We start from the raw sequence: 25,731 nt of genomic DNA, 5'->3' as shown, positions 1-25,731 counted from the left end.
AAATGTAGTTGGGGGTCAAAGAAACATCAATGACCCGGCACATAATAAACAGAGCCTACCTGTACCGAGGCGTCATATTAATAACGTTATCCCAGCCACAATTAATTTGCCACCTGATTGTAGGCCATTTGTAGCAATACTTGCGAATGTCCCGAAGCTGTTGCCCAACCAATTTGAAAATCAAGAAACCCTAAAAAATAAAACCTTGTACTGGTTAGTGAAAAACTGTGGTTTCCCAACACGAGGTGCTGATGAGATTATAACCACACAGAGGGTAGGTTGGGTGGGTCCAAATAAAAAGGAGATAGATGGGGATTGTATAATCATAAATTTTAGGACTACAGAATGGGCTAGAGATTTGATCCTACACGCACCTATGCAATCAAGCCACGAATTTAACATCACACTGTTCCCATTAGACTCTTTCTATGGGAATCTGGGAAGAAGACAAATTATTACACATAACTTCCAACATCCAAGAGCGGCTACTATATAGTATCCTAATGTTGTACCCATCTGTCCTCCTTTACTCCCCAATCTATATGACAACTTCCTGGTCCCAACTTCTAATAGATTTCAGTTGTTGAACTCACTTGAGGAGAACGACTGACTGGCTGATTTATCTTTGACCCAACATTCTGGTAGCATTGAAATGGGTGATATACTAACACTGGAAAAGGAGTCGGGTAATGAAAGTTGTATACAAACCATAACTGAGCCACATCTATTATTGCCAGAAAATGTGCTATGTATAGGCAATGTTACAGATAATGTTATAAATGACAATATAACCGCAACAATTGTAAATGTTAATGATAGTTCGATTGTAAGGCAGGAAGCATCACTTTTGTCTAATAATCCCGAACGTACAGGTACGAGTTGCGTTGATTCCCTTATAATTGTTACTTGGAATATAGCGGGAATCGCTTCCAAATTATGTACCCCGTTCTGGGATAACTTCATTACATGTGGCTACGACATTATTTGTCTACAAGAGACATGGCATACAGAACTAATAGAAGTTGAAGGCTATATCTCCCACAGTGTGGCAGCAGTAGCTTCCAAGGCTGGTAGAGCTAAGGGTGGTCTACTGACTTTGGTTTCAACTAAACTAAAGGAATTTAATGCTGGGGGGCACACTGTAGTTTGCCAGCATGCATCAGTATTGCGATTAATACATAGTCATGGCAGGGACTTAATCATTGTAAATTTTTATAATAATATTGTGGGCTCTAAACGAGATAAGATTGTCCCCGAGGTTGAATGTGCTATCGAAGCTGCAATTACTCTTACCAAGAATAACTTTGTAATACTGTGGACAGGCGATTTTAACATTCAAGCCTGTAGACATGCCCGGAAGGGAATTTGTGGTCACCACGAGGATTATGCAGGGGGTGATAGCGTTTACGTTAATCATTTCCCGCACAGTAATTATGGCAGCGTATTGAACAACTCGATAGCCAAATTCAATCTGGAACTACTTGAATGTACAAAAAACAAAAATAATGAAACGTGCCCAACATTTAGGGGGAGAGATACCCATTCTAACATCGATCATATTTTATTGTCTAGCGGTTCGACTTTTTCCAATGTCTGGGTAACAGAGCAGCCTGTGAGTGATCACAACAGTATTTCAGTGGAGCTAATGGGCTGGGGCCCAAAAACTGTTTTGCACGGTAGATCTGTCCATGGGATTTCTGCTGTGAGACCAAATGGTACGAGAAACAAATGGGCTAAAATTGACCCTGACAAGTTAATGAAGGATGTTATTTGTAAATGCACCAGAGAGGTTGAATATTGTCTTGCACCTAATGTGATAGCAACAGCCGTTCTCTCTAATTTTATGAAAATTACATGTACAGTTGAAAATACCTTGTTAAGAAGAAATAGTAGGATTAAAAGAAAAAAAACTGTCTGGTTTGACACACATTGTGCTAAGACTTTGAAAAGGTTGAAAAGTGTACTTGATGTTAAACCTAGAGATAAAGAAATAGTTAGAGAAGAACGTATTAATTATAAAATGGCCTTGTCAACTAGGAAAAGGGAGTTACAGAATGATGCCTGGAACAAACTTGCTATGGCCGTTGCAACTAAAAACCATAAATTGTTCTGGGATACTATAAATGGCCCATTTCTAAAGAATGAAAATACTCCCGAGGTCAGCTCCCACGTTAGTTGTCTAGCATGGATTGCACACTTTTCTGAGATTTTTAACTCTGATTTTAATCTAGATGGGTCTATTTTATGTTTTAAATGGAAGAAAATGCAGTTGTTTTTAACATTAAATGAAGTGACAGATGCAATTAAAAACAGTAAGGGGGGTAAAGCACCTGGGCCCGATGGGGTACCCATGGACTTCTATAAACATGAGATATTATTATGGGCCCCAATCCTGACTCGCTATTTTAATGCAGCGGTGGAAGGTAATTTACCAGCTACATGGGGCCAATCAATTATTATACCCCTTCACAAAAAAGGTTCCAGATCAGAGGCAAGGAATTATCGGCCAATCTCGCTTCTGGACTCGACAGTTAAAATCCTTAGTCGAGCCCTATTAGTGAGACTGGAAGCCTGGGCCGAGGAGAATAACATCTTGTCCCCTGTGCAGTACGGGTTTCGTAGGGGAATAAGAACAATGGAGCAGTGCGTGAACCTGGAACTCATAGTCGGCAAGTATACCAAAGCTAAACCTGGTAATCTTTACCTATGCTTTGCCGACTTGAGTTCTGCGTTCGATCTGGTGGAACACGCATTGCTCTGGCCCACATTACTGGCAATGGGCGCCCCTACTGAAATTATCCATCTGCTCGCCCGCTTGTATAATAATCTAACAAGCAAAGTAAGGTTTGGAACAGATGGTGAGTGCACCCCTTTCTTTGATGTCAAGAGAGGCATCCGTCAAGGATGCTTACTCGCCCCCTTATTATTTTCCTTATTTATTAACCATGTTGATACAACTCTAAGAATGACCAATGCAGACGCACCAACTATAAAAGGTAACCCTATCCCAGTCCTTTTATACGCGGATGACGCGGTCCTCCTCTCTAGGACTCATAATGGACTGCAACATCTAATTAATCAATTCCACGTATTTATAGAAAACAGGAAATTGAAAATTAATAAAGGGAAGACAGTTACCATGGTGTGTGGTAAGAAACAAACAAAACACAAGCCTTTTTTCTTAGAAGGGGGGAAATTAGAAAGTGTTAACAGTTTCTGTTATCTAGGTATTACCTTCTCAGGAGACGGGAAATGGATTAATGAACAAAAAAGTGTTCTTTTTAAAATGGCCAGGAATACTAACTGTATTTTTAGATTTGCTGCGAAACTAGGGGATCGCAGAATTCCTGACATGCTGACCCTTTTTAACGCCAGATGCATTTCGTCAGCCATATATGGGGCTGGAGTTTGGGGGTATGATGCACAGAGTGCTAAAACTGTTCTGGGGAAGGAAAATGTGTTTTTAAAAAGACTAATCAGTGCCCCAGCTACGGCTTCAACGGAGTTATTACACAAGGAATTAGACCTGTATTATGTCAAAGATCTAATTGCTCTCCGTCCTCTGTCCTTATGGCGTTCAATATGGGCAAAGGAGGAGACAAAGTTTACACAGGATGTAATAACTGATTGTATTAATCTTGACCATCGATCAAAAATTCCTTGGCTGAACCATATACAGCATTGGTATAAAACATTGTATGGTCTGGACATTTTTAAAGATTTTAAAATGGATCCTATTTTATCAAAACGGGAGCTGAAGGCCTCTTTTTTGAAATATTCAGCAGAGACTAGAGTGGAAAAATATAACAAACAAAGTACATTCAATCTCTACCAACAATATAATATCAACGTAGGTTTCCAATTTTATCTTGTAATAGTTAGTGTTCCCTCCCATCGATTTGTGTTAACCCGTCTCCGTTTAGGAATTGTGCATCATCTCGTGGCCTTCCCTGTGCCTAAACAACCTGGAACGTGCCTGTGCCCATGTGATGGCAAATCAAAACAGAGCGTATGTCACTTTATGCTATTTTGCACTTTTTATACTTCTTTTAGGAAATATTATTTGAAACCCATCTTTTTAAAATATGATACGCATCATTTACAAACAGCAATGAAATTAGTGTTTAATCTAGAGTCCCCAGATGTATGTTTTTATGTGGCTAGTTATATTTTAAAATGTATTTCTGCTAGAAAATCAATTATTACATGAACTTTGCAAGCTGCTAAATGTATTATGCACTTTATAACAGGATGTTGTTGATATCATGTATTATCATGCTAATTTGCGCACATATGTTTGAGGAGTACTTGCTGCTATGGTTTAATATCCACTGTTGGAATGATCCAGCACTTGCACTTTTGTCATAGTTATTCCTTGTGAAAAGCCTGATTAGACGCTGTTATCCGCATATTGCACTTTAGGAAGGATGTTGCAGAATTCTCTTTAGAAATTATCAATCTGTACATACATTAATACAGAGATGATACTTAGCACTTTAACTGCATATTTGCACATTATCAATGGTCGTATAATTACTAATATTACAGTCAAATGTATTTTTCTAGATGACCTTATGATTTTGTACTATTATTGTTGCTAAATGTCTCTATTTTAAGCGCAATCCCGTTATTTGTTACTTCTCTTCTCTATAGCTTGTTTCAATATGTGTAACATTTTATGTCTGTTGCTATATGGTTGTGTTATTTTACAAACCGAATAAAGCATCTTTGACTGACTGACTGACTCCTAGACTTTTGAACTTTGGCTCTAATAACACAGAAGAAACCGATGAAAATACTTCCTCAGCATTGGCTGATAACGAGGATCATATCTGTTCTTTGGATCTTTTGAATCGGGCTTTTGAGGAATCATTAACTGCAGAAGTCGAATCCGTCCTAGATTTGCTAAACATTGACTATGTGGAAAAAATCTTTGGTGCCTCCATTTCTAGTTAATTCATCCGCTTTTCCAAATTTTTTAATTCCGTTTATTATAATGCCTACATTTTTTTAATGGTACATAGAAAAACACTGCATTGAATTTGCTTGTCTTGCGATTTTTATTATTATGTTAGTAGCTGAGTTGCTCTCACGACCAAGGAGGAGGTGCAGGGATTACCCTCCTGGACCCACTTTTGTTCTCCCTCAGTTTTGCGTCTTAGACATTTTAGGTTGTCCCTACTCTGCGTAGCTAAAGATAACATGTTTGTTTTGTGACATTATTCTAGGAGTATGCTGTACATGTTGTTTGTTATTCAGAGACTCTGCTTGGGGTTCACTCTGCACATCCTGTACAAGTTTGCTCAGAATACATAACAACATAGTGTACTGTTTTATTTGCTCGCTAAGCAACAGTTCCTAATGTTTTAGACATAACATGGCTGCATTCAATGTGGTAGTTCATATCATATAAACAGTATACCGTCTCCTTGGGGGCCAGAGAAGAGAATTCTGGCAGACAGAACAGTTCTGATACGACAGCAATGCCTGACATGCAGCCCTGCGTAAACTAAGTTTAGACTCATGATGTGGACCACCTAACTACATACACTAGGTATGGGGTCTGAGGCCAATCCCAGAGAGCACATATCTATCCCTGTGCTCACACAGTAAGGGTAGACCTAGTCAGATAGATAATTTGCCATGGTTGGGGTGTTTGTCCTATACACCCTGTTAGTAATGCTAATTACTTTGTTTAGTTGCATCTGCCTAATGATTGCAGTACATTTGCTTCATAATAGACTCTGATAGTTTAAATGTATTGTAAACTCTCTTCGTGCCTTTCTTATGTTTACTACGGGCATGGATGAGTGAGTGAGTAATGAAAGGGGAGGATCTGTTTTCATGGTTCCCTTGGGGACTAGAGGGTCATGTTTGAGGTTTCTGAATACACCTGATACTCTGGGAAGGCTAGGAGGTCAGGTGAGGCACTGTGAGCTAGCTAGGATTTGGGCCGACAGGTACTGACATTGTAGAGAAAGTCAGTCCCTAGATTTTGATGTCCTGTCGGCCTAACACACAGTTCTGCTTTACCCTCAGAATCCGTGCAATAGTAGGGTGTGAGGACTGTAGCATGGGCCAGTCGTAGGCCAAGGCCAACACTACCTAGACCACCACCTCTCACCTCCTCACAACCCATAACTCCCTCCCTTCACCTCTGCTCTGACCTATCCAAATATTTTTACGACAAAATCAAACTTACCTATGATAGCTATGATAACATTCAACCTCATCCCTCCCTGGACTCCCTTTACTTCATCACATCAACTTGGCCTCCACTGACCCGAATGGAACATCTTGTCCACCCAATCACCACTCTAGTTAAGAATCTTAACAGGACCATGCTATCAGTCACGTCAGGCTCACCTAATGAACCCTGTTCACACCACAATTCTTCTCTGGGACACAAGCTCATAGGGGATGCCACTCTCTTTAATTTTGCTTTCTCCTTTGCTTCCTACCCCACTGCATGGAAACACCATGGCCCAGCCCCTACTCAAGAAACTCCCTGTCACCCCTAAAGTATTGACCAACTTCAGACCCATCTCTCTGATCTGACTAAAGTACCTTAAAAACTGTCAATCAGCAAATCAGCCACTCCCTCAAGATTCACAACCTTCTTGCTGCCTCTAAATCAGACTTTAGAACCAATCACAGCACCTAAAAGGCCCTGATCGCAGCCACAGATGACATCTGATAGGGGAGCCACCATGGCTCCGATCCTCCTGGAGATATTGATGGCATTCAACATGGTATTGAATGTTATCTTCCAGAAGTGCCTTCATGACATGGGCCTCCGCATTCCGGTCCTCCACTGGTTTCGGTCTTTCCTTTCCTACCAATCTCAGTCGCTTCCTCTCCCCTTTCATTGATCCTGTGCAGCATCCCACTGGGTTTTTCCATCAGTAAACCCTCCTGAATATTTACATGGTGCTACTTGCAGTCATACTCAGATCCTTCAGATTCACCACAATATCATATGTGCATGACATGCAGCTGGTCCTCTCCCTTTCAGAAAACAATGCCAGGGCCGTACTGGCCTACTGGGCATCAGGCGTTTCAGTGGGCTGGCAAGATGGGGGCAGGTTTCACTGCCGGTGGGGTCCAGTTTTGTTACTTAGCACCGGCTGACAATGTTCCTACCTGCAGCACTTCTAAATACATAATACAAAAACAAATGGCTTTATAGTACGCTTCATGTATGTTTTAAAACCATTTGTTTTTGTATTGTTTATTTATAAACGCTGGAAGTAGGAACGTGTCCAGCAGGTGCCCAGTAACAAAATCAGCCTCTATGGCAGTGAAACCGGCCCCCATCCTGCCAGCCCACCAAACCCCCTAGTAGCCAGTCCGGCACCAGATACAATGCAAGTACAAGTAGCCAGGCCAACTTTTCCTGTTGCATGACAACGGGAGCTGAGGGGATGAGCAACTACTGCTCCATACTCAAAGGCGTTAAAACTGAGCTAGTCTTATTTGGAAAGGTATATATCCCTTTGATCCAATATCTGATTGTCCACAGATCTTGCGCCACCCTTTAACGGACGCATTCTGCCATGAATCTGGGCACCATCTTGGACAAATATAAAGAAAGAGACTAGGAGCGCAACTAGGTCCAGCATACATGCTCCCTGAATCAGTCTATAAACAATGAGTATGCAGTTCCTATAACAACACAAAAGGAGTCTCATAAATAAGAAGCAAGAGTGCTCAAACACCCAGTTTGGTGACGTGCTTCATCATCGGGCAGCTCCTCATTGGGCTGGCGCTGCAATGCCCAATGGGCCCCTTGAAGCGGCTCTTTGCCGCAGGTCTTTCAAAGATGTTATTAGCCGTGATGAGTCATGTGTGAGAGTGCTGTGTGTGTAGATTGGTGAAAATATGAGAATAAAAATAACTAAGAGATACCTTTTAAGTGTTTAAAACGCTGGTATCTCTGGTCATGACTAAAAACAATATGTGGTGGTGTAGGAGATAATGGTTTGTCATGGGGCAAATGATGTGGTTAAACACAACGGTTCCACGTGTTTCTTGCCATTGTAAAGTCATGAATGATCTAGGCAGTTTTCAGGACCTTATGAACCTAATCTACAACTGATTGGGTTGGTAATCAAACGTGCATAAGTGCCCAATCATAAAGTCACCCAACTATTGAAACCTTAGTCTATTGAAACCTTATATAGACTAGTTCTAAATAGTCCGACCTGGAAAGTGGAAATATAAACAAATATGAAATGTTGTCACCTGAACAGATGACTCAATCATAGCACCCATTAAGGATGCAGGTCAAAGATAATATATGTATTAGGCAGCACTGTCCATCGATATACAAAAAATGATTTAAAAGATCTCCGGTAAAGATCTTCCTCTAGAGGCCCATTGGGCGGTGCTGCGCCGGCCCAACGAGGAGCTGCTCGATGATGAAGCATACCACCTATACGGGTGTGTGAAGGCTCTTGCTTCTGATATATCAGAAGCAAGGGGGAACCCTATTGTAAAGACCTGTCTTTACAATAGGGTTCCCCCTTTTGTGATATTATAATAACTGCATACTCCTCATTTATATATCATCCTGGACAGCCAGCTCGTAATGACTGACCAAGAGACAGCGATGTCGGCCTGCTGCTTCGGCACTCTTAACGTGCTCAGAAAAATATCCAAGTGACTGACCCTGGATTGCAGAAAAACTGTCACCGAATCCCTCATCACTAGCTCTCAAGATGCCACAGGTGGACCACAACGCGGCTGCAGGCTTATGTTGAATCTTCTTCACTGTGCTTCAGTCTCCAACCGCCTGCAAATCCTTCATTTGCTTTCCATTCACAAAGGTGCGACCTTTAAACTCCTGCATTACACTTACATCTTCCCACTGCATCTCTCTTGTTAGCGAACACGCCATGTATCTAAAAGTCCAGATCACGGGGTCATTTCCTTATTTTACCCTCACTGCCTGAAACAAGCAGGGCCCACTCCCTGCAGGACCTTAGGGAAAAACTACATTTGGTTACTCCAGTCTTACGTCTCTTGTAAGTACATTCCTGGCCAGCCTTGCTCCATCGGCGCCAGGACAACCCTGGGGGTTATAGTGTTGTAGGCGCTAGGCCCACATGCTTAGGAAATAAAGCACGCAGACACAGTGAGTGTAGTACTGTAACTGGCCCAGGGCACGTGCACCCAGCCCCTTTTATTAACAGGGTCACCTGACCGATGATGCCTGTGATAGGTGGGTGTGCAGTGTGGGTGGAACACTAGAACGTGTCCAGCAGGACACTACAGGGGTCAATATGTGCACCTCTCTTATACAGATAACCTAACATAACACTCGTTCAAGGGAAGGTATCTCAGTAGATATTGTCTACCCCAGCCCCAGCACCTCTAGAAGCTCAGGCTTATGGGTATTCTGCTAGGCCAAACAGACTGTGTACATGAGCTGCTCGAGGTGCTGTGGGATGCAAAATAATCCAATACTGACTCCACTTCAATGGAGAATTAGACGCTCTGTCAGCAAGAAATTGGCGTGAAACTGCTATTATAAGGAAATTATTATTTTATATTCCAATTACCCAAGGGTTTCTTTGAGCTCAGTCACTGTCCGGCCACACTCTTAGTGGCAGGGACATTCAGCCAGCAGAGGGGTGCTGGGAGGCAGCTACTTCGGTGCTGTGCGGTACAGCTTTTGCAGGCCAGTCACAGGGAAGTCTGTCTTGACCGTGCGGCAGTGAAGCCCGTCTTTGATATCTAGTACAGTGCGCAATCCATCCCTCCCCGGTACACCACCAGCATCTCCCCTCCTCCTCCCTCCTGTGCAGGCAGCAGCATCCCTCCCCGCCCACTCTCTCCCGTGCGCCACCATCTCCCTCGTCCAGCGGCTCTCCTCTCCCCGCTCTCAGCCTCTCCCAGATGCTGGGAGGAAGGAAGTGAGCGCGGGCTGACGTCTGTCCGTCCGTCTTCCTGCCGCTGTTGTTGTGGTTACCGTTTCCTCTCCAGAACTGCGGCAGGAGGACACCGAGGGGGCCCGGGAGGAGAGAGGGCAGCGGGCATCAGACGGGGCACTGCCGGAGGGTAAGCGCCCCCCGCACCAGGCACGACCCCACGGACTGGGGGGGGGGGGGGGGGGGGGGGAAGGGGGCTTAAAAGGGGTCCTCGTCACAGGGCGAGTCATATAAAACACAGAAGGCGGACTTGACTGTTTATGGTATGTCCGTACGTCTTAGCTTATCGATCGATACAGGTCTGTCTTCGTGGGTGAGTGTGTTTTCTATGCGTGTGTGCGCGTTAATTGGTGCAAATGATTCCTCTGTGAGCCTGTGTCGGAATGTCAGATCTAGGTGAGTAGGTGTATTATATTCAAACATCCATGCGATGTTGGTGTCCTCCTCCTGCGTATGTGTGTTTGTGCAGTCTGACGGCATCTGCATTTTGAACGTGGCTCTGCGGAGTGTGCATGATGCCTCCTGTGTGCACGTATGTGCGCGCGAGCTTGAATTATGTAACATATATCGTGTGCACGTGCCGGCGGATATGAAGGTCGGATCTTTGAAACATTCGTTTTCTATAAATGCTTTACCGGGAGACAAGGGCGGTGGTCACCTCCTACTAGGAGGTGACCACCGCCCTTGTCGCTCCTACGGAGGATGGTTGTGTGTCTCTCAGGTGGTCCTTCTAGCAGTTTCAAACCTTCTAATAGGCGGCGGTGCTGGGCACCATCAGTGAGTCCTGGTCTTTACCCAGTGTTGTGCTCGGGCACGGAGTGTTTGTACAGCGCCGGTGCTCCAGTTACTTGGCAGTGACAGTAACATCCTTGGCGGGCGGGGAAGACTTGAGTTGTCCTGTGACATATTCAGAGCCACTGGAATTATATGACAGGAGATGGCCAAATTATGCAGCAAGAAGAAAGCAAATTATGCGGCATCATGTGCCACATTTGTAACAGTATTATTTCATTTTTAGGTCGAGCCTGGGCCGCGCATGCGCTGCGAGGCATGCTGTATTCGAGTATGGGTGTAAAGCTCCACCCACTCTCCCCACACATTTTTCATTTGTGTCTGGCATTGTCCTTTGTGAATGCTGGCTTCTGATTCGTTAATAGGCGTGTAAGTCCCTCCTTAGAACCGCCTTGTCTTCATTTGTAACCTCCTATGAGGACTGGCCCTTTTACTTCTGTTGTTACACGGTACGTCTTATTTAGTTTGTGAGCACTTTAAAAAAAAAATTAGTTTCTCCTACTGCAGGCACAACATGCTTTCCTGCAACATTTACTGCACCATGCGCTCTTTCACTTTCCTAACAGCGGCCGCTTCTTTAAACCACTCTCATGACTATATAGCCCACTACCTACAAAGTGCTCCCAGGTCTCCATCGACCGCAGCACTCCCCGTCCCGTAGCGGGGCGGGAAGAACCCAATGATGAAGCATGCCACCAAGGGACCTTTTGGTGGGTGAGGGTTATTTTAAGAAAACTTAATGTTTTCCTTAAATAATAGTTCTGGAAGGATAGTTATAACAGAAATACATGGTGGACTTTCTTTGGTTATTCATAGGAAATAAGAATGACAATATTTTAAGTGGGCAAAGGTAAGAGCCCAGGTTTTGGTCTACTGGTCGAATTTTATGCTATCTACGTAGACCTACTAGCCCTCAAATTTGTGGACATGTACACAACAGCCAAGAAACATGCATTGCCCATGCTAGCACTTCTAATGATAGTACCAACACAGCTACCAACTACTACACACCTACAGGTGTAACAATTCGGAATATTCCAGGCCCCCAGAGCTATGAAAATGGCCTGGCCTCCTGGTACTAGTAATTTTTTAATGTATTTTGAATGAATAAAGAGCTATGTTAGACAAACAGCACCACCATGTGGCAGACTGTCATAAGTGCATGTGTTGAAAATTAAGTGCTGGTGCCGAGCACCGGAAACCACAAGCTCAAATTAAGCACTAAAGATGGGCCTCTATTTCCTCCTTCCTTGCACCAACGGGACGGAGGTGTCATTCCTAGTCTCTTGTTGGGCCTGCATTTAATGTATGCAGATTAAGCAGAGGAAGGTGGCCTGCTCAGAAGTGGCCTCACCTATATTAATGTGTGGCTCACCATTGTGACCTAATACATTCACAACGAATCCTGGCAACATTTGTGTTTTCAAAAAAAATCTCAGTGAAGTTAAGAAAACGTGCCACTTTTAGAGAATTCCCCCTTCCTTCTTGTCACAATACATAAAACACTGAAGCAGTGTTTTGTGAAAATGCACAATCTGTAAATGTGGGCCACCCTTTTTTCAGGATGCCCAATCCAACCCTGATAGTAGGAAGGCCTTGGTGATTGATGGCAGGTCAGGGTTACTTTAAGGTGATGTGCAGCAGCAATAAGGATGAGGCATAGATGATTAGTGATATTAACCACTTTGTGGCAGGGGTAATTCCCCCACGGCGCGGGAGGAGGGGTGGACGTGGCGCCGCAGTGCTCGTGACGAGCCCAGCTCGTCATGAGGCACAGTGGAGCTGTGCTCATGACGAGCTGGGCTCGTCTTGACTCCGCCCACTGATTGATTCTCCCACACAGGCGGGGAATCAATTACGTGTGGGAGTGCCGCGGCCATTATGACGAGCCCAGCTCGTCATGAGCACAACTCCACTGTGCCTAATGACGAGCTGGGCTCGTCATAAGCATAGAAGGGGTTAAGGCCGTGACAGCAGTGGCAGTAGGAATGTGCTGGCATTGGCAAAGATGGTTGGTAGCAGCAAAGTGTAAAGAAATAAGGTGTGTTTATTGGGTTGTGGTAATGATGATTGTTAGTTGAAACATCCTGACTGGCGGTTGGTATAGAAAAGCCCTGGCAGGGGTAAAAATTGATAGTTTCACCTTAAGGTGGTGTATAGTGCCAGAAAGACGTGGACAATAGTTGTTTAACGCAGTAAGCACTATCAGTGCTGAAGGGTGGTGGGATAATTATGAGTGAGCACCAGTAAGTCATATAGAAGGGGGGACCAGGGCCAATAAAGGTCCAGCACACAAGCCCCACTGTATGAACTATCTATCACGAGGTGTGCTGTTCCTAACAGAAAGAGGGAAATGGGTATGATGGTCTAAGCGGAAAGGGGGATAGCTCCTATAAGGAGCAAGGGCCCTCACACACCCGGGTGGTGGGGGGGGGATGATGCTTCATCATAGGGCTGCTCCTCTTTGGGCCAGAGCTGCAATGCCCAACGGGCCCCACAGGAGGGCTCTTTGCCAGAGATTTTTTCCCTGTGGCTTTAGCCATAGATGAAGTGGGTGGGGGACTGTGGCTTATGTACAAAGGTGAGTAGAGGGTGGGGTGGATAAAGTTAAAATGACTATAGGAACTAGCTGTGTTAACTTTATTTAGTGGGGTCCATGTCATGAATAAAACCTGTGATACTTGTATAAAGAGATTATAATGGTCTCATTAAGCGTTATGAGTTCTGGATAATGGTCAACATGTTTCATGCCCTTGGCGTGATAAAAATCATGGCATCAGGACCAAGGTACTCTCCTTGCTACTCATAGAGGGATGGTATGTGTATATGTGTATTGAAATTTTTTTTTTTAAATCACACCCTCACCAAAATACACCTACTACAACAAGGTTCCTCCTGAGTAGGTGTCAGGTGGACCGGGCAGGTGCTCCGCAGTCACGGGACGCTCACTGGTGTCACAACCGACTCAACTATGGAGGTCATACTGTGTCACTGCCCTTCCCTTCGTAGATCTGGAGCAGTGGATTGTGGTGGCTCTTGCTCCTTATAGGAGCTATCCCCCTTTCTGCTTAGACTTCCGAACTAATTCCCCTCTTTCTGTTAGGTACAGCACGCCTCGTGATTGATAAGCACCAGTAAGGACATGGCGGTTGTGGTGACTGCGTAATTATTGCATGGAAGTATGGCATTGAAGTGTTACAGGGTGCTCTAAGTTTATGGTATAGGTTTTTGGTGGCAGTTTGAGTCTGTCAGTAGTGATTTGAGCAGGGCAGCTTCCAGAGCTGTGGTTGGTCGCAGAGAAGCTTTATCTTTGTTAACTGTTGGCAACAACAACTTTGGCTGTTGTTTTTGGCAGTAGTGAGGCCTTGAAATGGTTGCATAACCACAAAAGATATGGGGATGAAACAATGCGAGTCCTATGTAGACACCGTCCTAGGACCAACAGTGCAATATGAAATCAACATATTGGATGAGGGAAGCTCACTCACAACATGTGGCATGCTTCATCATTGTTTTTTTCACCCCACACTGGTAAGATTATACTACCGGGGCAGAATCAACGTAGGTCTGAGGGAGTCCTTTATTTTTAAAAAAACTGGATAAAAACAGAATCTAGAAAAACTTTACAAATAACTCTGGGCAAACCTAAAGAAATTCCCTTTATTCAAAGGTACCTCAGGTATGGTTAAAAATACTTTTACTGTATGGTTACGGATATAATGGTCCAGTCATCCTAAGTTTGCCAACACGTTTCTTCCTATATATAGCTCCTAAACGTCAAAGGCATTCTTCAGGGCTCAAAGAATCCCTGTTCCTGTGATAACTAATTATCTCATACATGGGGCAAGTAATTTCCTACCTCACATTCGTCTTAAAACTTAATATGGCTAGAACACCGGAGGCTGTATAGGTAAGCCAGAAGAGCCTTCTTCATGACGAATGTGTGGCTACAGAGGGTGCTCTCTCCATCCAGACCATGAGGCCCTAACAGGCTCTAGTTAGGTTGAGTCTGCCCTGGTAGTATCCTAACAGGGTGTGGTGAGGAAGACGACGACGAACATGCCACATAATGTGTATGAGTCTTCCTCATCCAATATGTTGATATTCCATTGAAGTGTTGATCCTAGGATGGACCCACATTTTTCACCACTGTATCTTTTGTGATTATGCATATCTGATAGGGAAGATGTACTGTGATTGTACCACCTATTCTCTTGTTGTGCTAGATATAAGTCTTTAAATGGTACCTGGTGGCAGTATAGCCTTAAAGAGCTTCTGTGGCAGTAGTAAGACACTGGCAGTGGCTGTAAGCCTGCAGCTGTAGTGGAAGCCTTGGTGATTAATGACAGATCTTGGCTGTGGTGTGTGCAACCTGAAAGTGGTGATTAGTGTCAGCTAGCCCATTCATTGGTGGTTTGGGGCCTAAAGACTCAAACTGTGTTATCGGAGTGAAGCCTTGAGTGGTGGTTGGCTGCAGTATACCTTCCTGTGCTTGGCCTTTTGTGACAGTGATAAAGCCTTGCTAATAGTCGCTATGGAGGTGACCCTCGGAGCACCATCATTGGCCACACAGAAACAGAAAACCAAACTGAGATCAAGTACTACCTTTTAAGTTAGAGAAAAAAACTTCAGCCGTATATATTTGAACGAATAGCATATGAACAAAAATCTCACAACTCAAAAGAAGGCAAACTTAGTTGTGAACAATACCATTATAAATCTGTATATTTTTCTGTGAAACCAATACTGAGTACATTAGACCAGGAAGTTCCTAAACCACCGCCATCCTTGCCATGCATATATTCATTTTTGAGAGGTCATGGTCCGACTCCTCCTCTGGTTCCCCCTGAATCTTCCTAACCACACAGTGGCCCCAACCACTCAGGATTGAGAGACGGTTCACCTAAGTTTAGATTCCCTGTAAATTTCCCCTGTAACTGTGAGCAAAGGCGCGCTCAGATGCGACCCTGGTTATCAATGCCAGAGGCAATCCAGACAAGCCTAGTAAGCTGCCTAGCACCTATTAGAGTGACTGACTGTGCAACTATGCCATAACTTGGTTCCCTGGCACAGACCTCATCTCACACCACTGCAAAGTGTCACAAAAGTAGCACCATTCATATGTAAGACCAATGACAACCACAGCAACGTCCGTCCCCAACCCTTGTTGAAAGGTTAAAGAACCAAAAGGCCCCATTTGAGGTCCAAATGATACCACCGATTGGGTGTCTTATTCTCTGGAAGATGCTGCGATGACCAGAAAGTGTCCGTGCTAACCATGTGCCCACCTCCCAATGCCTCTAATGGATCCAGAATGCACCAATAAGACACCTCCTACACCTAAAGCTACAAGACCACATCTCCCCTCTTAAAAGTTCTTTACAGTGTCTGTGCTGCTAGATCTACATTCAATATACTGTGCAATACGCATAAGACATGATAAAGACCAGTTTTTCTACTGACGAATCTTAAGAGATGGACTCAAAAAAGGACCTTGTATTCCGGCCTGGTACCCCATTTAATCACTGTGAGAAAGTGCCCTTTTTGGTGTGATCACCGCATTTTTTGGACGATGATGCACACTTTTTTACTGTCTCGGCACTGGTACACTGCTAATCAGGCCTAGTGCCTTTGTTCTTACCCTTAAAATCTGATAACATTTGCTAACTCCTAGTTGACATATTTAACTTTCCTATAAGGGCATAGCATACGGTGCAAAAATATACCCATAGAATGGAAAGTTAAGTACAACCTGTGGGTTACAGCACTTAGTGTGCCATCCAATAGTGCGACAAAGGTAAACATGGCTTCAGGCTTACCGTGGTAACCTGAATGCTGCATTTAAACATACAGTCCAACCAGTCAAAATAATGCTTTTGACAAGGGAAAAATGCCCTATTTAAATAAGTAAACTGTAGCCAATGTATCCCACAAGGCAAGTTGCATGTCATTTCAAAGAGGAACATGTAGAAATTTAGTATTAACATATGCCTACAGTGGCAAGGCTCCAAAAGCTATTTTCACTGTGGAACGCTCTGGCTGTCCTTTGAGGAAAGCTAGAGTACAGATTACAAACTTTTCCCGCTCTGAGCTTTTTCTGCCGAAACCAACGGCTTCAGCAGGATCTCGTCTAACCGCTATCTGGCTTGGAGAGGATTTTCATGGATACAGCCTGCAACTTTGCCCTGCTGAAGAATTTTGACTTCCATTTTAGAGACTAAGTCAGAAGGTAATGTTTGCATCTAAGACAAATCCACTTGGCATATCTGACCCGCTCTCCATCGCGATCAGCTTGAAACTGTGCCTTGGTCCTGGTTACATGTTTATAGTACTTTCTATTGGTGCTTTTATTTTTCTTGGGTTTTTTCTCTTAAATCTTTTAAAATTCACATCTTCAATTCCCTTATTGGATTTTTGTCATTTTGGTTTTAGTTTTTGTTTATTACATTTTATTCTGTTTTTAGAAATTGGAAGGATTTTAATTGTGTTCGTGTTTTTGATTTTTTAGGTGCTTTGGTACTTCTAAATGGTTACACTTTTTCTCTAAGTTAAGCCTGTTTGCTCTGTGCCACAGCTACTAAAGGTTGAGTCCAGGTTTAAATTATTGAAGCCTTTACCTGAACCTAGAACTGAGATTAACAGGGTTTTAGATTAAGATGATCATCCAACAATTGATTGGTGCGTACAACGAATTGTCCATATCACACTCACACTCTGTTACATCACCCTCAATTCTTGTAAATAACGCCTCAGGAAGTCTGAACACTACCAGAGGCTGTATTATAGAAAGTACCCCAGGGGCGCACAGGGCATGTACGCTTGGTTTGCGCATCCCCGGGGCACTTTGGTATTACTGAAAGGGCTGCAGACGCATATGCGGCCCTTTCTGTAATACATTTAGCGCTGGCGCACATATAGCCCCAGCGCTATCACTGGAGGGTGTTCCCTCATTTGTTTGAGGGTGTCCCATGCAAATGATATAATCTCTTTGCCTCTGCGCCTTATTACAGACGTGGGTGCAGAGGCAAAGAAGCGGTCAGAAGGCTCACTGACAGTGTGTGCGCTGATAGCAGCCATCTGGAAGGGTGAAACAGGGTGCTAGGAACGCCCCATACATCTCCTTGCAGACGATTGCAGTCACTCACTGCACCTGTCTGCAAGGAGATCTTCAATCCCCCTTAAAAGTGCAGGCGGGTGGCCAACACGGCGTGCGGGTGGCATGGCAGGTGCGGGCACGAGGGGTGGGGGGGGGGGTGGGGGGGGGGGGGTGGGGGGGGGTTGGTTGGGTGTTCCCATATGTAAAAACAAATTTAAGACAATGTACACTTACCTTGCCTCCGGGTCCCTCGTCTCTGCTCCTGCTCTCCTCGTTAGACTCCTAGAAGAACAGGAAGCACAGCCAGGCTCCCCTAACCACTTACAATGATACAATGCAGTGTTGTGATTGGTCTGCTCATCCTTGTTCGACGCTCAGCCAGGGAAGGGGGGTCTGGGCATGTTCTCCACGCGGGATGTAATGCAGCCTGAATGGAGAACATGGAAAGTGCTCGTGACTGTTATGGACGGCCCGAGAGGGCCGACCAAACAGTTATGTACACTTAGGAATGGGCAAACAACTCCTCCCCTTCTCCGAGAGCAGAGCAGCCCCGCCCGGCCGCAAAGCAGCACGGATACATACAATGATAATAACGTAAAGTTATCATTTTATGTTTCCTCTACTTTGCATTGCTTAAAAGCAGTGGGGCGATGCTCCTCCGCGATATTGGAGGAGCCCCCCTCGTTCCACCTGCACCGTGAAACACGGAACGGCTTTGAAGCAGCTGCGCTGTATTTCACTTGAATGTGCAGCACAAGGTTGCGGCTGCCCTGTGGGGGCAGCGCATTCAATGTAATATGGCGCATTCTCCTTTTTTAGTGCCTTTTGAAGGGTGCACCCAGCAATAATATGGCCCGAGGTCATTGCATTTTAGACTCTGGCTTGAGGAACCCTATAGGAAGTTGTGGGCAAGTGAGTCTTGCATCACACACACTCCAGCGGGTCCCCCAACATGAGCACCTGGTAACATCAGGCACCACATATAGTAGGGTTCAACTGCGTCCTGATGAAAGCCAGGTGAACACTTGGCCTACACTGAACCAGCTGAAACATTTTGGCCAAAGGATGTGGTAGTCGATAACCACTTTCTTTACATCCCACTCTGTTTTAAATTAGCCAAAAAGTAACCTAAATAAAATTAGAAGAGTTTACCTGCAGTCTATTTTAAAATTTGCAGATCCCAACTCTTTCATTATCAACAAAAGTATTACCACTCTAAAAGCCGGGCTTCGCCCGTCAGGTAATACTAGATGTACCGAACGTAGGACTCCGTAATGAAGCATGCTGCACTGTACTGAAAGTGAGAGGCCTTTTAAAAAAGGAGGACCATTTCCTAGGAAATAGGTTACACTTTTCTTTTATAGAAAATAATTCTCAGAAGTAGGTCTCCTGTTAGTAATCACTAACTCTCACAGAGTAGCGTGCTACCTGTCCACCTCTTCATGGGTATACATTCCTATACCATTTGAAAGATGCAAAGAAATGTAAAAGAGATGCGGTCACCTTGAGTCTGCAGGAGGTACCTGCAGGTGAGGCAGAACCCAAAGGTCACCTTGAGTCTGCAGGAGGTAACTGCAGGAGGTGAGGCAGAACCCAAAGGTCACCTTGAGTCTGCAGAAGGCAACGGCAGGAGGTGAGGCAGAACCCAAAGGTCACCTTGAGTCTGCAGGAGGTAACGGCAGGAGGTGAGGCAGAACCCAAAGGTCACCTTGAGTCTGCAGGAGGTAACGGCAGGAGGTGAGGCAGAACCCAAAGGTCACCTTGAGTCTGCAGAAGGCAACGGCAGGAGGTGAGGCAGAACCCAAAGGTCACCTTGAGTCTGCAGGAGGTAACGGCAGGAGGTGAGGCAGAACCCAAAGGTCACCTTGAGTCTGCAGGAGGTAACGGCAGGAGGTGAGGCAGAACCCAAAGGTCACCTTGAGTCTGCAGGAGGTAGCTGCAGGAGGTGAGGCAGAACCCAAAGGTCACCTTGAGTCTGCAGGAGGTAACGGCAGGAGGTGAGGCAGAACCCAAAGGTCACCTTGAGTCTGCAGGAGGTAGCTGCAGGAGGTGAGGCAGAACCCAAAGGTCACCTTGAGTCTGCAGGAGGTAGCTGCAGGAGGTGAGGCAGAACCCAAAGGTCACCTTGAGTCTGCAGGAGGTACCTGCAGGTGAGGCTGTGATGGCAGTATGCCTTTGGGTTCAAATGTGGTCGCCGAGATGAATTACCAGTGGTGCATGGTGGCGGAATAGCCTTGCATCGGCATGCAACAGCAGAGAATACCTTTAAGTAGGTGTCTAGTAGGAGTGCGTCCATTGTAGAGGTATTTGCTACTAGTAAAGCATTGACAGTGGTGGGTTGAAGCAATCGGACTCTATGAGAGGTGAGTGAGATCAGTGCTGGCAGTGGTTGTTGATAGCAATGATACCTTAAAGTAGTGTGTGGCAGCAGTAAGATCCTGACAGTGGAGGTTGATTTTAGCAAGGCCGTGTCAGTATTAGATGGATGAGTATGGCAGTGAGGTATGTGGTAACAGGAAGGTCCATGCTGTGATGGTTGATGGCAGTTTGACACTGGCATTGGCGGTCTTTGGCAATAAGGCCTTGGTAGTGAGGATTGGTTGTGCCACATTTTTAGCAGCAGTTGTTTGTAGCAGTACGGCTGTGATATGATGAGTGGCAGCTGTAAAACTCTGCCAATTGGCTGGAAAAGGAAAAATACAGTTCTTTGTTGCATGGATTAAATGAGGTGTGGTATAATGAAAATGGAATTGTATGCTTCAAATACATCTTAATCTGGAGGAAAAAAATGTAATATGTGGAGAAATAAAAATGCAGTGTTTTTGAAATGTTGAAAAATTAAAAAGAATCTTTTTTTTAACAAACAAATAAAAAACACGAAATCCAGTCATAACATTATCTAGGCTGTGGGGTCTCGGACAGTTAGAACGAAACAAGTATTATCTAGATGGCTTCCAAGGACCTGAGGACTAGGCCTGGAGGCAAGCGACGACTGAGTAGAACATACATGCGGTAGGCACTAAGCTATATAAACAAAGGTTCAAATAAAGGATTGTACCTTGCGTGGGAACACGCAAAAATAGTCAGGTAGAAGAAAGGTCACGACACTGGCAGCTCAGAGCAGAAAGGCTTTGACGTGTGTCAGGACTGAGGCCCTAGAAGTGGTGGATTTCCTCACTTTGGAAAACACAGACCTCAGAAGATTACGCTACACTACAGAAATAATGAAGTCATTTACGTGGGAAGATCTGGACAATACCAGTATATTATATAACAATATATCAGTGTACTGGCTGCCGAGTGTGTAACGGGGGGACCGCATTACGAGTTTCCTAGAACAGGCACAGATGTGGCGGGTGGTCGGGTAGGAAACCCTTTTGTGGTCTGGCCTTACCTGACCGCCTGGGCTTGCATTACTTCTCCTTGCACATTCTCCTACAGAATAATCTGATTTACAGCAGATCTTAGTATTTGGAACATCCCCTTCTCACTAGCATTTCTCTCTAGAGGGTGCAATCTCCTCTATCATGCCTTATTCTCACCCATTGCTTTACCTCTTGTAGCCATGTTGTGAAGATTCTGAAAACGCAATGTTTCACTGTTTGCCTGCCATTCTTGCCGTGCCTTCATTCTACACGGTTGACCACTCGCCCTTGAGGAGGTCAATCCTAACATCACAAAAGTATATGTGCCCGCTCTGGTTTAGAGGATTGCTACATTGTGGTACCCATAGCACTCAAGACTCACCACACATCATCTCAATTAGCGCATTAGAAATAGTCCCCAGCATGTTATTGGTTTGCCATACTTGGATTTTAATTAGACACCCAACAGCACTCTAGATTCAACAACAGAACCACTCCCAATTGTTGCAATCTCACTTGCAACTGGTCATATTCAGGCGGCACGCACTAGATAAAACTCTCTCAAGATCATGCACATACCAGGCTCCAAATACATAGAGTTGTCAAAGCGCTGCCAACCGAGTGGCACTGTCACCAACAGCCACACAAACATCCTATGCAGACCATATGAAACAGGCATGACATGAATGCATCTTTGTGCACACGCCACATCAAAGAAACCAGCTTCTAATGTGGTGCATGTGTAGAAAAGTATGTTTTAGGACAGCTATGCACACCTGACTCCAGAATGAAAGAAAAATGTAAAGTCCTTTGGCGCACCCACCCATAAATCTAAAATATAAATATAAAACTGCAGAAAGATCATCAGAGACCGAACTCACTTACTTTTACACTCAGACAAACCACTTTGAAACTTAACTTTGAACGAACTATCTACTAACCACACACACAAACGCCAACAACACAACATACACTATCAAAAAAGTTTTCCTGCATCGTTTGCATGTGGGTTAAATCCCACATGCAAAAAATGCTAATGAACTTCCTTATAATCCGGAAATTAGAGAAATACCAATAAGAAACCAGAAGTCAGTCAAGTCAGTGAAATTTAGCTTTATTCGAGGTTTACTCATAAAAGCATTGAGAATTCCATATAATTCAAGGATACATATCCTTTAAAAAATACAAATTAAAATATAATTTACAAACAGATCAATAAAAACAGTTCAAAAAGTAAAATTCATCTCAATTGCTATTTACAAATGACTTAGAAATTATGAATACTAATTTCATACATTGACTAACAAGTCCAATATTCCTTTACAAAAGAACACAATCAACTATCAATATCCAAAAGCTTCAATCTAACCACCCATGCCCAGCCTAAGTATTTAGCAGTAGCTACTGAAATCGGGATTAAAGTGCTAGTGCGTATGATTCTTAGAGCTTCAGAACTACTAGTAGTACCTAAGGACTTACACAGAGGGGTTAACCAGGCTCGCCTTGAAGATTCGTAGGCCGGGCAGTCAAATAGGAAGTGGCCAATAGTCTCCTTATGATCTCTGCATGCAGGGCAGTTACTATTAGTCGGACAGACCCACCTGCCGGTCAGAGACCTAAGGGGAATGGAACCTGCTCTAAGTTGGAAAAAAAGCTTCCTGTCCCCTGGTTTAGTAATTACATCCCAGTAAGGTTCTAAACAGGGATTAAGCTTTGCCTCTAAGAAGCCTCCGGCCATAGTCGAGGAGTCAGCACCGCTTCAATTTCGGAGAGCCACCATCTCCCAATAAATTTCCTTTAGAGCCGTTTTTGATGGAAATGGTGCTGTCTCCGGATTTTCCCATAGCATTTGCAAACCTAGGCCAACTAAGGTGTCTCTAAGTTCATTCAGCCAACTTACTTTGTGAAAAACATCAGATTTAATAATGTCCAGGAATCCTACCGCATAATGTCGGAGCTCTGGAGTAGTCCAGAGCCTCCGCCAATATAAAATCGGTCGTAGCCTTGCTAGATCCACAATAGTCTTCCTTCCGAGGTCATACCTCAGAGGGAGCAAGGGAGTACTCACAGGAAGTCCGGTGATACCTCGGAAAAACTTGTTTTCCGAAATTATCAGAGGCTTCAGTTTCTCAAACCCCCACAGCTCAGCGCCGTAAAGCGCTGAGCTGAGAGCCTTAGCCTCATACACCTGGAGTACGGGCTTTATTGGCTTAGTTAAGGATCTATTATGCTCCAAATTAAGGCTCCTGCAAGTTGCCTGTGCCTTAGTACCGCCATATCTATATGTTGAGTCCATCTATTGTCCTTTCCCAAAAGAATCCCTAAATACGTAAAAGCATTGACCACCTCTAGTGGGTGACCGTTCATAATGATCTTGCTTTTAAAACTACGATGAGGATTAAAAACCATGAGCTTGGTTTTAGCTACATTAACTTCCAAACCATGGTCCGCACAAAATGTATCAAAAATAGATAGGTCACAGGGAAGTCTCTCTTGACCGTGCGGCAGTGAAGCCCGTCTTTGATATCTAGTACAGTGCGGCATCCATCCCTCCCCGGTACACCACCAGCATCTCCCCTCCTCCTCCCTCCTGCACAGGCAGCAGCATCTCTCCCCGCCCACTCTCTCCCGTGTGGCACCATCTCCCTCGTCCAGCGGCTCTCCTCTCCCCGCTCTCAGCCTCTCCCAGATGCTGGGAGGAAGGAAGTGAGCGCGGGCTGACGTCTGTCCGTCCGTCTTCCTGCCGCTGTTGTTGTGGTTACCGTTTCCTCTCCAGAACTGCGGCAGGAGGACACCGAGGGGCCCGGGAGGAGAGAGGGCAGCGGGCATCAGACGGGGCACTGCCGTAGGGTAAGCGCCCCCCGCACCAGGCACGACCCCACCTCGGCCCGAGGGGGTGGGGGAGGGGGCGGTTAGAGGGGTCCTCGTCACAGGGCGAGATGACAGAAAGCGGACTGTTTATGGTATGTCCGTATGTCTTAGCTTATCGATCGATACAGGTCTGTCTTCGTGGGTGAGTGTGTTTTCTCTGCGTGTGTGCGCGTTAATTGGTGCAAATGATTCCTCTGTGAGCCTGTGTCGGAATGTCAGATCTAGGTGTGCGGTGTATTATATTCAAACCTCCATGCGATGTTGGTGTCCTCCTCCTGCGTATGTGTGTGTGTGCAGTGTGACGGCATCTGCATTTTGAACGTGGCTCTGCCGAGTGTGCATGATGCCTCCTGTGTGCATGTATGTGCGCGCGAGCTTGTATTATATAACATATATCTTTTGCATGTGCCAGCGGATATCAAGGTCGGATCTTTGAAACATTCGTTTTCTATAAATGCTTTAAGGGGAGACAAGGGCGATGGTCACATCCTAAGGAGGATGGTTGTGTGTCTCTCAGGTGGTCCCTCGTCTTTACCCAGTGTTGTGCTCGGGCACGGAGTGTTTGTACGGGCGGGGAAGACTTGAGTTGTCCTGTGACATATTCAGAGCCACTGGAATTATATGACAGGAGATGGCCAAATTATGCAGCAAGAAGGAAGCAAATTATGGGGCATTATTTGCCACATTTGTAACAGTATTATTTCATTTTTAGGTCGAGCCTGGGCCGCGAGTGCGCTGCGAGGCATGCTGTATTCGAGTACGGGCGTAAAGCTCCACCCACTCTCGACACATATTTTTCATTTGATTGTGGCATTGTCCTTTGTGAATGCTGGCTTCTGATTCGTTAATAGGCTTGTAAGGCCCTCCTTAGAACCGCCTTGTCTTCATTTGTAACGTCCTATGGAGACTGGCCCTTTTACTTCTGTTGTTACACGGTACGCACTGTAAGCACTTAAAAAAAAAAAAGAGTTTTTCCTACTGCAGGCACAACATGCTTTCCTGCAACATTCACTGCACCATGCGCGCTTTCACTTTCCTAGCAGCGACTGCTTCTTTAAACCACTCTCATGACTATATAGCCCTCTACCTACAAAGTGCTCCCAGGTCTCCGTCGGCCGCAGAACTCCTCGTCCCGTAGCGGGGCAGAAAGAACCCAATGATGAAGCATGCCACCAAGGGACCTTATGGTGGGTGAGAGTTATTTTAAGAAAACTTAACGTTTTTCTTAAATAATAGTTCTGGAAGGATAGTTATAACAGAAATACATGGTGGAATTTCTTTTCTTATTTATAGGAAATAAGAACGACAATATTTTAAGTGGGCAAAGGTAAGAGCCCAGGTTTTGGTCTACTGGTAAAATGTTATGCTATCTACGTAGACCTACTAGCCCTCACATTTGTGGACATGTACACAACAGCCAAGAAACAAGCATTGCCCATGCTAGCACTGCTAATGATAGTACCAACACAGCTAACAACTACCATACACCTACAGGTGTAACAATTCTGAATATTCCTGTACCCCAGAGCTATGAGAATGGCCTGGCCGCCTGGTATTAGTCATTTTTTTATGTATATTGAATGAATAAAGAGCTGTTATTGTTTCCACCTCTAAATTAGACAAACAGCACCACCATGTGGCAGATTGTCATAAGTGCAGGTTTTGACAATTACGT

The 25,731-nt window shown here is 44.7% G+C and overlaps 1 protein-coding gene across 2 annotated transcripts in view; it reads left to right on the top strand.

Moving 5' to 3' along the window:
- The first annotated feature begins 9,819 nt into the window (after positions 1–9,819).
- The window catches only part of C3_1H1orf216 (chromosome 3_1 C1orf216 homolog), a 46,810-nt gene continuing 30,898 nt past the window's right edge, over positions 9,820–25,731 (top strand). The window contains exon 1 of one of the 2 annotated variants that reach the window (XM_078681152.1): positions 9,820–10,062. The gene's annotated coding sequence lies outside the window, so the exon portion shown is untranslated. Of the gene's footprint in view, positions 10,063–23,990; positions 24,149–25,731 lie in introns of those variants that run through there. The other variant, XM_078681153.1, reaches the window with a different exon arrangement.

The sequence above is a fragment of the Lissotriton helveticus genome, chromosome 3_1 (assembly GCF_964261635.1).
Source record: "Lissotriton helveticus chromosome 3_1, aLisHel1.1, whole genome shotgun sequence".
Lineage (NCBI taxonomy): Eukaryota > Metazoa > Chordata > Amphibia > Caudata > Salamandridae > Lissotriton > Lissotriton helveticus.
This window is presented reverse-complemented; position numbering and strand designations above follow the sequence as displayed.